Source organism: Crotalus tigris, unplaced genomic scaffold (genome assembly GCF_016545835.1).
Source record: "Crotalus tigris isolate CLP2741 ecotype Arizona unplaced genomic scaffold, ASM1654583v1 scf7180000018125.1543573, whole genome shotgun sequence".
Taxonomy (NCBI): Eukaryota; Metazoa; Chordata; class Lepidosauria; order Squamata; family Viperidae; genus Crotalus; species Crotalus tigris.
In genome coordinates, this window is record NW_024096837.1 from 1,353,216 (window position 1) to 1,368,820 (window position 15,605).

The window sequence follows — 15,605 nt, forward strand, 5'->3', positions numbered from 1 at the left end:
GATTGATTCAACACAGTAGGATTCTTTTCTCCTTCCTCCTGTCTTGCTGGATGGAAAAGAGATCCAACCCCTAACTGGGGACACCTACATTCTTCCTATCCATGGCTTTTCCTGAGTTGTGCTGCTGCCTCAAACCTGGAAGAGTATAAACAAAACACACCAGTGGTTTTTTCCAACTCTTCTCTGTTATTCCCTGTCTTTGGATCAAGGGAAAGAGTTAGATTGGATCCTTGGCAGCTGCTTCTGTGCCTCACTCACCCTCTGTCTCTAGACAGGGTAGAATATCACCAGCACTTGCTCAAAATGATTGGTCCACCACACCTCCACAAAGGCACTACCTTATCTCTTGGCCTCAAAGCCTGAGTGACTGAAATCTGCCCATCCTACTCTGCTGCTTCCCACAACTTTTGCATCCTCTCCTTGAGTGTCAGAGTAGAAAGAACTTGGGCTTGGTTGGGCCATAGGGAAAGAGACAGAGTTGCCAAGAGAAGGGCAGGGCAGAGCCCAAACTGTTCTGTTATCTTCCATGCTTTTCTGGAGGAACAGCATATCATGTAGCCAGCCCTCTGGTTAGGTCATGGCCAGCCCCTCTTCTGCACTCCCAGGGGGTGTGTTTTCCTGCCTTTCAGCTGAAGTGGCAAAGCTCAGAAGAGGAGATGCTCTGGGGAGCAGGTGGGAAACATCTGGAAGCTTTTTGCCTGGCGAATACCCGTTGTGAGCTTTTTCCCCTTCAAGAGGAAGGGAAAGGGAGAGAGATTGAAGGTTGGGGTCTTCTGCTTCCCCTCTACAATAATACAATAAAAGTGGCCTTGTTAACCTCCCCCATTTTTTCCCCCACCAGGTGTTGAACGTCACTTGCGGCCAAGTTCCCTGGCTGTGGGAGGACATTGGCTGCTTCGGAAGAGGCGGAGTGGGGCGCGGAGCCACCGGGCAGGTGTGGGTCTCAGCCGGCGGGGGGCGGGGCTGCAGCGCTGGGCTCTTCCACGCGGGCTCCCGAGCGCCTTTGTGTCGAGGCTGAGGGAGAAGGGAGCGGAGCCGGGAGGCTACAGCAGAGCAGCCACTGAGCAGCAGGCGCCGAGCTTTAAATGAACATTCATAGCGCGCGGGGGGAACGGCGGCGCGGGCTGGCCGGGACCAAGCGCGTTTGGAGGCAGCGAGCGCGTCCTCTCGACTCCGGCAGGTAGGTTCGGGCGCTGGAGCCCAAGAGTGAGGCGGGGGTGAAGGGGAAGGTGCGCTAGGAAAGTGGCTTGGAGGAGCCAGAGGGCGCGTTTTTGGGGGGAAGGGGGCGGAGGAGAGCTCGAGACGGGACAGAGCGCTGAGCATCCCCGGGAACCGAGGGAGAAACGGCGCTCTTCCCAGGCTTTGGGGAGGGGGGGGGAAAGGCGAAAAGGGAGAGGAGAGCAGGACGCTGAGAGCGTCGCCGGGACATTGAAGGTTGACCCAGGTTAGCATCTCAGGGGAATAGGAAGACGGTTCTCAAGAGCCGAATTTGGTGGCTACGCTGCTTTTTGATAGTCCTTGTTTAATTCTTTCGACTGCAGGAAGAGCCGTTCTGCCCTGGTCCACTTTCTCGTATCGCCCCTTCTTCTATTTGCGTGATACTTCCACACCAAGTGTCACTGCTTTTGGTTTGGTGATACCAATCATCCAAGCGCTGCGCTTGACAGTTTTTCTGCGGGCTGTCGGCCCGCGTGTTTGTGTATGTGTGTATGTGTGTGTATTTGTATTTGTGTGTGTGTGTGTGTGTGTGCCCGCGCGCGCGTGTGTTCTGTGTGTGCGTGTGTGCGCGCGCGCCCGCGGGAAGGGAAAGGAAAGAAAGGAGGCATAGTTTTGGAGAGGAAAAAGATCATTGGTTGAGGATTGTGTATTCACATCCCCGGCACCTCGAATCTTGGAAAGATGGACAGGTAAAAGACAGAGTTGCCGCTGTTAACAACACTGTTGCCAAAAAAGAAACAAGTGTCCTGCTATCACGCAGGTATCCCATTAATCTATGTCGCAATAATTTCTACCTGTGGAAGCTACCTATTCTGCAAGACATGATGTACCCTGATTTAATGTGCAAAGGTTATGTCAGCAATAATATTTGATATTAAACGGAGAATCAGGATTGTTTGCATTCTAGGATATAGCTATCATTATTTGTTCTCCGGTATAGCTTTTCCTTGAATGTGCTAGAACATACAAATTTCGGCTAAGGTTTCTGAAAATAAGCTAGCCATTGGTTTGCATGAAGGTTATTTAACTATTGGGAGGCTATTTAACTGCTACTAGAAAACAAAAATTAGGAAGTTGTCCTTAACAAGATAAACGGCACTGCTGTGTATAAGATTTTTGTAAACAAAATGAAAAAAAAAGTGATTTGAAAAAGAGCCAACACATTTTTTCAAATACTGTGTCTGATGACACTTCTCTGGTTCATGGAAGGTAACATTTTGGACCGTGATTCTGCTTTGGCTGCTCTTGTTGCATCAAGAAGGATTGTTTGCCATAGGGAAACTGGAGGCATGTATTGAGACAAACCCTGTTGTACACAAAGATTTGCCTCTTCTTTATGTTGATGGCTGCCTGTTTCTATTTTCTTCCCATTTGCACTCTTGTCGTGTTGCCTTCCACACAGTGGTATCAACAATGACATAATGCTTGGAAATTGTTTTGGTAATGAAGATTACTGAACAAGCCTTTGCCCCAAACCAGCATTCATTCTTGCTCCCACTTCATTTAAAGATAGAATTCTTTCCAGCCATGAACTTTACTGTAACCTAACCTTAATTTGTCTGTGGATCAGTGAATTGCAGAAATAATTATGGATTTAACCAAATACACGATGCCTTTTGCTAGCAAAACTAATATACTAATATAATACCCCCCCTTTTATTTTTGTATAAATTGATCTTACTTGAGATTAAATATCATTGAACTCAATGGGATTTACTTTGTTGTAAGCATAGATAGACTAACATTGCATGTAAATTAAAATGTTTTAAAAGATTCTAGTTGGGTTCCAATTAGTCTACTTTCTCAAAGCAAGTATTCTCATCAGATAAAAAAACATTAATATAATGTTAACATATACATTAAATTTATGTGAAATGATATGTTAAAGATAATTTAATGACCTAATTAATCACCATAAAACTGTCTGATAATTAGACATCTTTCCATTCCGTTACTATTTATATATATATATTATTTGAGATGAAAATGCAAGGATCCATGAGGCGATTTTGGACATTACTCTTAAATGAGATATCAGGAATTTTAATATTTAACATGGTAATTCTGAAATTATAATAATAGAAAATTATTTGCTCATTTAGTATAGTTAGCATGCCATTGATATCATCAGTGTTCCAAAGTAATATATATATTAAATAGAATTGAATGGCCATATGCATAGGGATTTCAAATACTTTGATTACTAAAATGTGATACTGTGTATTGAACATGCCTCCCCTCTTAACAATATTTGATTAAGTGTAATATATTATTAAAATTAATACAAATATTCTCATATCTATAGCAAAAAATGTTCCCTGAATCTTCCTTGAGAATAAGCTCTATTAAAATCAATGTGACGTACTTGTACATTAAACTAAAACTGTGCTGCCAGTGGGTGAAATAGTGCAATACCTACAAATGAATTAGTATGTATGGGACATGTAGACTTTTATTTGTGGCATTTTAACACATTACCATGTCTTATCCATGATGATTAACATAGGATTATATAAAATCTTATTAACCACCTTACAAATTTACATCTGCGAAAAAGAAAGGTATTTCAAATCCATATCTACATTGAACTAGGGAAGAAAAAAAATCTCGATAATGCATTTATAATTAGCTCATGATGTATTTAAGAGCCATAATTTCTGCTCATTTACTGTCTTTCCTGTGCTGTATTGGAATATATTTAAATATCATGAACAGAAATGACTGAGCTTTAAAGAAAATGAGAACAGGAATAGATTGTGGGCATATAATCTATGCAATTTATATCCAGATAAAGAATGACAGTGGTTTTTCCCTGCACAAATCAATCTCTTTAGAGCAAATATATCATAGAATTACATGAGTTTCAAGAGTCAAGTGAAATATAGTTGAGGCTCATTTTATAGGATGTTATAAAACGATCAAGACAAGTATTAACCCAGATTAAAAAAAAAACTTTTAAAATCTACTGATGCCAGTAGTTATGATATAAGAATCCATTATATTTACAGGATCTCAAAGTGTTTATCTCTAAATGGATTACATCAATAGCTCTTTATTAGATTTCTTTCAAGAACATTGGTCATATGTAAATGAATGTATAATCACATGTACAGTTTGTGAGTAATTTTTGTTTTCTTTTGCTTTGGGGGATTTCATTATAGGCAAAACGAATTGTGGGAGCTATTCTTATTTCAGACTGTTAATCAATTTGTGTTTTAATTTAAATGTACAATGTAAACAAATATTTGCAATGTTATAACAAGCTTTCATAAGGTATCTACTAGAATTGGAGACAGACCATGCGTCCTTCTAAGTTGAGAAAGGAAGAATGAAATACATCTTAATAATACATTTATTTAGAACACAACCTTTTCCTACTGTTTTCTTCTTACTGCACGATGTTTGATCACAAAAGTAACAAATTACTAATTTTGAAGATGATGTTATAGTATTTCTCCACTTAATTTATCCTCTTAAAAGTCCTGGAGTACATGCCCCTGTAACTATAAAATTGTTTCTGCTTGGAAGGAAAGCCTGGTGTATAGGATTAAAATTCTGAGAAATCACTGAGAAAGTAAACATACAGGAAGAGATTATTTATTGCTCTGCTGATTTGTAACTTGAGAAAATTATATGAAATAGTGCTTGAATATCAAATAACTGAATTAACCCCTAATTATGACTGTAGTTTCATCTAAATTGTCAATTATTGATGATGTAATATTTAAGTACATTAGTATTAGTTTAAATCTTAAATATTCTTATTTTCTTGAAATTTAATTTCACAAACTATAATATTTATTTCAAAGAAACATATGTCATGTTGAGATAACAGTAGTATAGTAGTATAATGTGAAATATTACATTCCTTAAACATGGTACCCATCCATGCATTTTATTCTGGAGCGGAAAAAGGGAAATGACCAACTCATGACAAATAAATTTGTATTACTTCTCTTCACCTTTTTAGAAAGATCCAGCTCTATGTAGAATGCCTATTATTTACTAGAATTGTTTCCCCTGTTTGCTTCAGCCTGTTATTTTTAAATTTAACTCTGCATTTTTCATAGCATTCTGCTCTTGTTCTACATAAAAATGATCAAGAAAAGTGCAATACAAGTGTAATTAAACATGATTATAAATGTCAGTGGGGTGGAAAATAGGATATATGAAATGATAGAGCTACAAGGCTCCTCCCACAAGTGATATCAACAAATAGGATGTTTCCATACTGAAGAAATGACATAACATGAAGACCATAAACATCTTCTTAAGCACGTTATTTTCCGATTTATCTGAAAGATCACATCAGTTTATTTGTATTGGAGCATGGCTGGAGTAAGGTTTTATACAGAGGCAGGATGACAGCCTGAAATCAGTGCAAAGAAACTATATGACAAAATGGTTCTGCATGTCAGAACAGACTGAAAAAAATAATTTTATAGCAAAGTGTTTTGTATATTGGTACAGTACTGTAGTTTGCATGTCATGTTTTATAAATAAACTGGATTAAGAAAGAGTTTCATTTGATCTACACATTTTAAAAGCACAGAATATGTGAGATGATGATGATAAGTGTAGCTATATAATTGTAGCTTATGATTTCTTGACTAAAATACATTGGTAAGACTTTGATTATTGAAATTTAAACCTGCAATTCTGCACATACTTGTAATCGAGAATGTTCCATATGGAATTGAAAGAGTTTATTTTTGAATAAACATTTATAAACTTACAGTTATTATATAGATTTGTTATAGCTATGGTTTATGGTCTATAGCCTATAGGATAAAGAGACTGAATTTCTCAATTACCATCGGCAAATAATTCAAATAATATTTTAGTTCTTTAAATAACATCATTAATTCATCCTTTTATTTTAAACAAATTTGACCAATTTGGAAAATCTCATCATGAATGAAATTATTGCCATCAGTATTAAAAGATTCTTCCTTGATATAAAAATAAAACAGAATAGAGTATTTAGAAAACTGCTCAAATTGTAAGTTGCCAGAATTATTTAAAAAGAAAAGCACTGAATTTCTTTAACCCATACCTGATTTCACATCTAATAGTAAATATGGTATAAAACATAACTACTTAAGACAAAACTAATATCTAATTAGAAACTTATTTCACAATTTTCCTGGGCTTTTAACTCAGTTACAAAATTCTATCAGTAGTGTCATTTTATTACTGTCTGCATATTATGAAAATGCAAGATGGTAGTAAAAGACGCTATTCAGGAAAATACCAATGATGTCATCATATTTCAGTGACATAGTGTTGTTCTTAAAGGAATTGTCATAGCCTTTAGTAGGAGAAGAATAATTCCAAACATTAGAATGATGAACTGGACATTTTTGCTTAGCGAATGATAATAAAAGATGTATTTGTGGCAGCATTCAAAAGTAAAGGTCATTGCTAAAGATAAACAATGAAATAATGATGTTTAGTGCCAATATGATGTTATGTGATGGCAGCCAAAGTTTATTGTAAAGGGCACCTTTAAATACTCTAAAAAGGAAATGCATTTATTTTTACATTTACAAGCCAATACAATGATATTGAAATCTAAAAAAAAAATGTTCAGACTGCCTTAATTTCTTTTTTAAAAAATATGTAAGCTGTTACATGCTCTTATAAAAGCAAGGAAACTGTATCTGATTTTATGTTAGTTTCGAAGGCTTAATGTCAAAATAAAATTTCAAAATAAAATTAATAGATCAGCTAAATTTTGAGTTCATGCTTTTTATGTCAGAATTTATTAAACCAAATAGTTTTGAGATTTTGTTTTTCTGTTTAACAAAATCAAATACAAATTAGTTTCAAAGTGTTTTTGAAACATCCATACAAATAAAATATTCATATTTTTAAAATAATTAACTGCTATGTAAATAAAATCACAATGAAACTTAGAATTTCCTTGCTTATGAGAATGTGATAAATTCAGTGCTATTTTCCTAACTCAAGCATACCGTTTATATTTAATATGAGGATTTAAATGGTCAATTGTTAATAAGTGGTATTGTAACGCTCAATTTTACAAGTTCATCTGTAGCAAAGTTGTGTAATCTGTAGTGTAAATCAGTGGTTCTTAACCTTTTTGAACGAATCGCCTCCTTGAGCCAATGAGGAAGTTGTCATCGCCCCCCTCCCCCAACATAACCTCTCAATCACAACATAGGAAATAATTCTTCAATTTATGCAAACACTTTTTTTGTTTTCTTTAAAATTGTCATCAGGACATATTGATGCAAATAATTTATTTCCAGTCTTTTTCCCATATCTCCCATATTCTGGCCAATGGCGTGCCACTGTATGGGTAGAAGCTGCTGCGCAATGCGCATGAAGATAAGCGATGCATATTCACATACGTACGGCATTCTGTACTGAAGCTAGCTGGAGGAACATTTGAAAACACAATTCAATCCACTAATAGCGAGCGATCTGATGTTTTTGTACGACAGATATACAGCGATTCACTGTACGAAAAAGTCTCAAAAGTGTCCCCAAAACTTCTCGCTCCATCGCCCCCATATCGCCCCCTTTTCATTCGTTCGCCCCCCTGTCGCCCCTTTTCGTTCCATCGCCCCCTGAAAAATGAAATCGCCCCATGGGGGGGCAATATCGCCCAGGTTAAGAACCACTGGTGTAAATCATGCACTATGAAGATCAAATACTGTCAATAACATCATTTGACAATGTTAGAAATACTAAACCCATGAACTAAAAATTTATGTTACGAATTTCTAAAATTTATCAATATACACATGTTATCACATAGAATGCAGCTGACTTGTCTGTTTTTATTTTATCTAGGAGAAATCTACTTAGATTTGAGACAATTTAACATTTCCCCAGATGCTTCAGTTGTGAATTACCAAGAGCATCTATTAGAAGAAATAAGAATAAGGGCTCTTCTCTTCCCCCTCTTCTTCTTCCCTACCTCCTTACTTTTTAAAAAACTCTTACATGGGAAGGGAGGGAATTCATAATCTGTGTGACTTGGTGTGGTAACTGAATTAATTTCCCAATGACTGATGGTCCCAATGTAATTTAATTAATTTTATCTAATTAAAATATTTCAAAGTCTGCCTCCCATTCTGTTTAACATGTGTATTGTTTATATTTTGTTAATCATTACAAACAATGTAATTTTATCATTAGATCATTATACAAATACAATTAAAATACTGATAATGTATATTTTTATTCCAAAGATCATTGGATCCATAAAAAGCATTATTATTTGTGTTCTATAGGCTAACATGAGATAATCTCAGAAAAGGAGACTTTTTTTAATTTTTATGCTCCTGTCGAGTATAAATGGAACAAATAAACATTTTTATGTTGATTTGATTGTGGTGTTTATTGATATTATAAATCTCATGGGGAATTGCCTAGGCAGTGAGGAATATGCAAATATCTACAATACTCCTTTTACATTCCATATAGTTAAATATGTGCTCCACAAATTTTACCTTCATTATTAAGAAGACCACCTATTATAAAGATAAAATTAGCTTTTATCTGATTGTATCAATTACACTACCAGACCTAAGGACACTTAACTGCAGAATATATTCCTTTTAGCCTTTGCAGCCCCTGTTTTTGTCACAAATCAGTTCTGGGAGATTTAAGCAATCTCTGGAGCAGAGTTGGAATTGTTTGGTGGGAAGCAGTAAGGAGGAAAGGAAGTGGAATACGAGTTGTGCAACCAGAAGCCTACTTCCATGGCACTGAATAGAAATAATTGTTTATTCTTTTCTAAAACAATTCTAATTGTAGATTTTTTTTCTCAATAACAATTTAAGATGATGATACAATAGTACAGTGTTGTTATTCTTGGACTTTTCAGATGATTCTCATTAATCAGATTAGAATCCCCTAATTCAAATTTAAAAACTGTAGATCACTGTTACTTTTCAGATTTATACTTTTATAAAAATGAGTGTTTTGATTACTACTAAAATTATAAGTTGATTTTTAAAAATGCAATCTACAAGCTCTCTTCCATTATTTGTTTAATGCTATTCAAAAAAAGTACAGTAGATTTTAGAGATAATAATAATAATAATAGTGATGATGATGATGATGATGATGATGATGATGATGATGATAATAATAATAATAATAATAATAATAATAATAATAATAATAATAATAATAATAATAATAATAGGATGCTGGTAGCAACCCGTGTCAACCATCAGCATCAGCCAATTTGAATGTTCAGTTGACTGAGGTTCATTACTATTATTATTATTATTATTATTATTATTATTATTATTATAAGATGATGGTGATTGATGATGATGATGATGATGATGATGATGATGATGATGGAAAGGATTTTGGAGGTCATCTAGTCCAACCTCCTGCTCAGGCAGGAAACCCTATACCATTTCAGACAAATGGCTGCCCAGTCTCTTCCTAAAAACTTCCAGTGTTGGAGCATTCACAGCTTCTGGAGGCAGGTTGTTCCACTGATTAATTGTTCTAAATGTCAGGAAGTTTCTCTGTAGTTCTAGGACATTTCTGCTTAGTTCTAGGTTTCTTCTCTCCTTGATTAGTTTCCACCCATTGTTTCTTGTCCTGCCCTCATGTGCTTTGGAGAATAGCTTAATTCCCTCTTCTTTGTGGCAGCCCCTGAGATATTGGAACACTGATATTATGTCACTCCTCATCCTTTTCTTCATTAAACTAGACATACCCAATTCCAGCGATCATTCCTTATTTGTTTTAGCCTCCAGTCCCCTGATCATTTTTGTTGTTTGGTTCATTCAGTGGAAATTATAAATTTCCACTTAGAAATACATTTTGTTGAAGGACTGTTAAAAGAGATGCATTCCTTTCCCTAAGATATAACTAAACATGATAAAATTTGAAGTGAGCCAAAAGCTCTTTCAGTAATAAATGAAAATATGGCATTTAAAATTCCTTTTCTCAGGAAATAATCTTTTCTAGGAAAAAAAAAGATGAATGAAAAGTACCCTACATACGGTACTATGTATTTTATGTGTACTAAGTATATTTTAAAGTGCAAAATTATGTATCAGGAATTAATATTTCCTTCAATAACGTTGCCTTCAAATATGCAAAGTAAAATCTCCTTCAAATCAAATATATCTCCTGATGACTCCTGATCATACCCCTGCCCCTAAACATACACATTTATTTATAAACAAATATTTACAAACACACAAAACATACTATTGCTAATTTATGAGACCAAAGTTAGCTGTAATTTGCCTACTAAGAATAATGACTAATAGAAAAAAATAGTACAAGAAGCAGGCAGTGACTTCAGTTCGTCAGTCCATTGCATTTAATTGTAATTACATTTATTATTATCTTACAAACAAGCTTCTAGTGTTTTTCAGAAGTAAAACATTACTGGCCCATATAATTTAATATTATGTTATTGCTAGTGTCTTTAGTATCATCTGATGTGGAAAATAAAATATTTGTTACTCAGTTATACTGTACTTATCATGACCATTGGGATATTCCTTAATGTTTCCTTCCCTTGAGTCTCTTGATTGTTTTGGAAACTACTAAGTTAAATTACATTGTTAAAGAGATTCATGTGGATATTGCAGATAAAATGAAATAACTGATAAATTATGATCTCAGTACTTTTCAATGATCCTGGGATTTCTTTAAAAGACTCTGCTACCAGATGAAATATTTATAAATATGTTTAACCTTATAGCGAATAAAGTTTGAGATATTTGAAATACCAGAAGATCACAGAATTCATATACTGTATATTTTCATAAATCAGAGACTTTTCTTGCTAGATTAATCACTAATTAATTGTTGCATTCCCATTGTTTATCTGTGTTCCTTTGTTCCATGTAAAATGTTCAATGGTGTGTTAAAGAGGATTTTATAAAAGCTTTGTGGGAGATGTGTTCCCTGAGAGTGCATAGCATTCCTTCACTGGGCAACCTTGCCTAACTGGGCTATGCTGCTGAGTTTATCTCTTTTCCATATCTCCAAAAAGATGAAAATAAATGTAATTATAAATATTGGGATTCATATTCCCAAGAATGGAAGGTAAAAACTTTAGTGACTTTCTTTCCTTCTTAATCTTCCAAAAAGCAGAAACAGAAAAGTTCCCAAGGATCAGTCAAAATGCTTTGTTGTATAAAAGTTCAGTACATTTTGGACAAGATCTTTTGCCATGGACACTATAAACAAAATCATTTGAACAAATGTGCACCTATGTAAAATATTGTAGCTGAAAGGCAAAGGAGGTGAAGCATATTATTTATAATAATGCTAATTTTAACTGCAGTGCTAAAATAATATGCAGAAATCTAGAGCGGGTATAAAATTGTTTATGTAAATGAGAAAAATCCATTGATGGTGGAAAGATTAAATTTACAAAGAATCTTTCAAAAAAAAATCTCAGGAACTCAGGAACTTGTATCACTTTATTTCCACCATTTCTTTTACATAATGCCTCATGAATGCCTAAACATCTTTGCTATTAACCCAATTTCTAAGATGGAAGCAAAAAATGTACATAAAATACAGTACAACTATTACCTATATTTACTGACTTAAATATGTCATTTAACTATCACTTAGCTTCTAAGTTTTGAAGTGAAAAAAACAGGTGTAAATATATTTATGTGTGAACAAAATGTTCTCAGTATTTTGTTCAGTCAAATGAATTGATATTTTGTAAATACTTTTTTGTACAGCTATCCATTTAATCTGTTTAACTAAATGATTAAGATAAAGCAATGGAAATGTATCCAGTTTCTCCATGATTCTTCAATTCAGCAGTGATCAGTGACCAACATTTGACCGACATTTCTTGGGCCATTCTCATAGTCATATACATGACATGCTTCACATTTTTGAGTTGAAATATGAAAACTACTATAAGATATCATTCTTATGCAAGGAGTTTTAATTGAGGACACTTGTAGGTTTATACTTTATTGAAGGATTTTTGTCACATGCTTTGCATTATATTTATTTTGTACTGAATCATTTTAGTAAACTTGGTATACTAGGTATTTTGTTTAATTCCTTGCTTACAACATTGGTTGTAAAGGTGAGGCTAAAAGTTCCAGGAGAAAGACTATATTTTGGATAAAATTCATCTGGGAGCTCAAGACCCATAACTCTTATTTATTGTTAGGTTTGTATCCTGTTTTTATTCCCTGAAGTGAAGGAAATGTATATAATACTTCCTCCTGCTATCTTATACCTTTGGAACAGCATAGGATAAGTTTGGCTGATAGACAGTGATTGACCATTTGTCATTCAGTAGGTATGGATTGACTTGAATATGCATGTCCCAAGTCATAGTGCAATACCTTAAAATTATATCATGTTTTCTTTCTTATTACCAGGGTTAATCAAATTTTCATGTAAGATTAGAATGCTACAGAGTTACTTAGGTTTTTCTTATAGTAAAATTTCAAGAGGTAGTTAGAGGCAATATTATTCCTAATTTCTTTCCTAAAGACCTATCTGCACTGTCCAGTTGCCAGAATGGGCAGGCAAGTAAGCAGTTGGCATTTATTAAATCTCCATTCACCTTTAAACCCATTCCTAAGCCTTAGGAATGCTCCGATTGTGAAATATATCCCTTGAGTGCTTCTGACTATTTAGGTGGGAACTCTTCAGCTAGTTGAAGAGTGACCTTAGCAGTTTGTTTGCTACTTTGCAAAGGAAAGACCACCACTCAACTCATCCAATGTTTATTATGAATAATCATTTCCAAGAATGATTCGGTCCTAGATTTTTAAAATCCATTTAGAATTAGATTGACCTAAGCACAGAATAGGACTAGATCAAATCCATAGCTGGCTGACCGGCCATACTCAGCGTGTGGTCCTCAATGGAACCACATCTACATGGAGGAAAGTGTGTAGTGGGGTGCCCCAGGGCTCTGTTCTGGGCCCAGTGCTCTTCAACATCTTCATCAATGATTTGGACGAGGGGATAGATGGGGAACTCATCAAATTTGCAGACAACACCAAGCTGGCAGGAATAGCCAACACTCCAGAAGACAGGCTTAGGATACAGGAGGATCTGGACAGACTTGAACACTGGGCGCTATCTAACAAAAGGAAATTCAATGGTGAAAAAAGTAAGGTTCTACATTTAGGCAAGAAAAACCAAATGTATAGGTATAATATAGGGGGTACCTTGCTCAATAGCAGTAACTGTGAGAGGGATCTTGGAGTCCTAATGTACAATCACTTAAATATGAGCCAGCAGTGTGCTGCAGCTGCCAAAAAAGCCAACACAGTGCTAGGCTGCATTAACAGAGGGATAGAATCAAGATCACGCGAAGTATTAATACCACTCTACAAAGCCTTGGTAAGGCCAAACTTGGAATACTGCATCCAGTTTTGGTCACCATGATATAAAAAAGATGTTGAGACTCTAGAAAGAGTGCTGAGAAGAGCAGCAAAGATGATTAGGGGACTGGAGGTTAAAACATTTAAGGAAAGGTTGATGGAATTGGTTATGTCTAGTTTAATGAAGAGAAGGACAGGCGGGGGGGTGCATGATAGCAGTGTTCCAATATCTCAGGGGCTGCCACAGAGAAAAAGGAGTCAAGCTATTTTCCAAAGCGCCTGAAGGCAGGACAAGAAGCAACGGATGGAAACTAATCAAGGAGAGAAGCAACCTAGAACTAAGGAGAAACTCTCTGACAGTTAGAACAATTAACCAGTGGAACAACCTGCCTCCAGAAGCAGTGAATGCTCCAACACTGGAAGTTTTTACGAAGAGACTGGACAGCCATTTGTCTGAAATGGTATAGGGTTTTCTGCCTGAGCAGGGGGTTGGACTAGATGACCTCCAAGATCTCTTCCAACTTTATTATTATTATTATTATTATTATTATTATTATTATTATTATTATTATTATTGTCGATCATCGCACAGTCAGCCAGATGTTCAGATTGGATTTGGCATTTTGTCTACCTATCGAGTTCTTACCCAGGACCTGGGATAGGCAGATGTGGATGTTTGATGGTATTACAGATATCGTCGCAGGATGGAAGCAGTTCCTAATAAGGCTGCCTTTTGCAATTGACTAATAGCGAATTTGTCAATGCCAATTGTGTTCAAGTGGTGCTCCAGTTGTTTTGGGATTGCACCCAAGGAGCCTATGACTATTGGTACTAGCCTTGCTTGCTTTTGCCAGTCTTTCTATTTCTATTTGTAGGTCTTTGTATTTTGTTATCTTTTCCAGTTCTTTCTCTTCTATTCTGCTATCTCCAGGCACTGCCACGTCCACTATCCAGACTTTTTTGTCTTCCTTATCGACAATTGTTAAGTCTGGGGTGTTATGTTGCAGGTGCTTGTCTGTTTGAATTCTGAAGTCCCAGAGCAGTTTAATTTTATCATTTTCTATGACTTTCTCTATTTTATGATCCCACCAGTTTTTGCTTACAGGCAAATGATATTTTTTGCAGATCTTCCAATGCACCATTGATGATGATGATGATGATTATTATTATTATTATTATTATTATTATTATTATTATTATTATTATTATTATTATTATCGATCATCGCACAGTCAGCCAGATGTTCAGACTGGATTTGGCATTTTGTCTACCTATCGAGTCCTTACCCAGGACCTGGGATAGGCAGATGTGGATGTTTGATGGTATTACAGATATCATCGCAGGATGGAAGCAGTTCCTAGTAAGGCATTATTATTATTATTATTATGGATCATCGCACAGTCAGCCAGATGTTCAGACTGGATTATTATTATTATTATTATTATTATTATTATTATTAAATGTGCATATGTCCTAGGTCACTCTTATATTTAAAACTTCGACAGTTAACTAAGAGACTTTTCTTTTCTTTGAAAAGCAAGTTTGGTAGACTTGTCCAACTCTGTTTTGCTATCTTCCATAAGTAATGTTGACAGCAGCTGTTATGTATGGAATCCTAAGCTATAAATATTTAATACATTTAAAACAAAAACATCCATTATTTTGGTTTCCCTTAATACTGAATATACTTCAAATGCTGGAATAAATCTAGCTTAGAAATAACTGCTATAGATAATTTGTCATGGGTGCTTGTAAAACAGGAAATAATAAATTGAACTTTTTTGTTTTGGCTAAAAACCCCTTGGTTAGTAATTAAAATGAACTCTATATTCTTAAAAACCATAATGAGGCTCTTACAGTACTGTCATATACAAATGTTTAAATATATCAGAAGGAAATGGACATATAGTTCTAAAATGGTGGCCACAGAGAAAGCTTGGTTACATCGTGGGAAGAGAAGTTGCTATTAAACTAACTTATCTTAAACTAAGACAAAATGGTAGGAGAAAAGGGAAAGAGGGAAAGATAAATCAGAAAAATAAAAAGACTGAA

The 15,605-nt window shown here is 35.3% G+C and overlaps 1 protein-coding gene across 3 annotated transcripts in view; it reads left to right on the plus strand.

Moving 5' to 3' along the window:
• The first annotated feature begins 651 nt into the window (after positions 1–651).
• Positions 652–15,605, plus strand: part of SLC6A1 (solute carrier family 6 member 1) — a 74,563-nt gene continuing 59,609 nt past the window's right edge. The window contains exon 1 of one of the 3 annotated variants that reach the window (XM_039348250.1): positions 652–762. The gene's annotated coding sequence lies outside the window, so the exon portion shown is untranslated. Of the gene's footprint in view, positions 763–787; positions 1,181–1,461; positions 1,908–15,605 lie in introns of those variants that run through there. The other 2 variants (XM_039348249.1, XM_039348251.1) reach the window with 2 other exon arrangements.